Source organism: Chelonoidis abingdonii, chromosome 2 (genome assembly GCF_003597395.2).
Source record: "Chelonoidis abingdonii isolate Lonesome George chromosome 2, CheloAbing_2.0, whole genome shotgun sequence".
NCBI classification, from domain to species: Eukaryota; Metazoa; Chordata; order Testudines; family Testudinidae; genus Chelonoidis; species Chelonoidis abingdonii.
The window spans coordinates 301951284-301953297 of NC_133770.1; positions in this window are offsets into that span (position 1 = coordinate 301951284).

Here is a 2014-nt window from a genome sequence, read left to right on the forward strand (position 1 = left end):
TCTGTAATGTCCCCAATGCGGGGTGTACGGTGGGTGGGGTCAAAGTATAGTAGGGGAGCAGTGAGGGTACATCGCTCATCTAATGGGTTACTCATAGTCATGATTAGAGCAAGCAGGCCGGGTGATGGGGACAGGGTGACCCTCACGAGGTGGAATCCAGATCAGTGGGTTCAGGACTCAGGGGATGTAGTTTAGTAGGGGGGTTGTAAGGGTTTTCCCCTCCCCCCCCCGTGGGTGCGTGGAGCCACATCGGCTCACTCCTAGTACTGGCGGTGGCCGGTGATGTGTTCCGTGTAGATGTCCCTGGACCATCGGATAGTGTCCGAGACCATCAAACGTCTCATGAGTCGCGCATAGCGACAGGCCCTAAGTACACGTTCGTTACAGGGGTCCCAGGCATACACATCAAATCTTACCCACAAATCACGCTGTTGCCAGTCCTTTAGAATCTAAAATCTAAAGGTTTATTCATAAAGGGAAAAAGGCAGAGATGAGAGCTAGAATTGGTTAAATGGAATCAATTACATATAGTAATGGCAAAGTTATTAGTTCAGGCTTATAGCAGTGATAGAATAAACTGCAGGTTCAAATCAAGTCTGGAGTACATCCTCCGCTGGGATGGGTCATTCAGTCCTTTGTTCAGAGCTTCAGCTTGTAGCAAAGTCCCTCCAGAGGTAAGAAGCAGGATTGAAGACAAGATGGAGATGAGGTGTCAGCCTTATATAGGCTTTTCCAGGTGTAAGAACACTACTTTGTTCTTACTGTGGAAAGTTACAGCAAAATGGAGTCTGCAGTCACATGGGCCAGTTTCTGCACACCCTGCTGAGTCACAAGGCATATCTGCCTCCTCTCGATGGGTCAGTTGTGTAGCTAATGGTCCTTAATGGGCCATCAAGCAGGCTAAACAGAGCTGACACCAAATTGTCTGGGATCATTCCCAGTAACACAACACAAGTTTGAAATACAGACAGTATACAGCCAATATTCATAACTTCAACTACAAAATGATACAGACATACAGACAGCATAATCATAACCAGTAACCCATAACCTGGTCTTAGACACCTTATATGGCCCCCTTTACATAGGATTTGGTGCCACTACAGGACCTTGGTTGCAACCTATGTTCTGTATGGTCCCAGTTTATATCAATAATGTCACACCCCACACTTCTTAAAGCCGGCCCTGGTCCAGCCAAGCGGTAGTGAGCCCCATTGTTCAAACTCTGTCTCTCTGACCTCCTCTGTAAGACTCCAGGTAAGAGCCCACATGGCCTCCAGTAACCCACACTTACCCACCCCATACCTTCCCAGTCCTTTGATCTTGAGCTGGGGGATTATTTTTAGCTTCCCAAAGGAGAGGTTGGGAAGTTGATTATTTCTCTGGGCCATTGGTTGCTAGGGGCTAGCGTCCTGGCAATTGCATTTACTGTTGTCTTTTCCGTTGTTATGGGGACCAGGTCCAGACAGCCAGATGACACCAACAGCAGTCTCTTCATCTGCCTGGAAAGCAAACCCTCAGGTGACAATGCAGTGCATCGGGGAAACTGAGGCACTCATGGGAGAAACTGAGGCACACACAGGCTTCATAAAAATATTGCAAAATATTCCTCCCTTCAACCGTCACCTCTCTTCCTCCTGCAAGACCAGACTGAGCAGGGTCGCTGTAACACATGACTTGGGGAAGTTCAGGGACCTCTTGTGACAAGCCATCAGCTATAACATTTGCACTCCTCTTAACATGGACCGCTTCCACATCATAATCTTGGAAGACTAGACTCCATCTCAGCAGCTCGGCATTTGCCCCTTTCATTTGATGCAGTCACTTCAGAGGAGAGTGGACCGCAAACAGAAAAATGCCACCCAGACAGATATAGCTGCAGTTTTAAGAGCCCACACAATGGCCAGGCACGCTGTCTCTAGTGTAGCATAGTTCTGCTCCATGGGGGGCAGTTTCTTGCTCAGGTACACAGTTGGGTGGCTCTCCCCCTTAGCATTGGCTTGTACCAGCACCA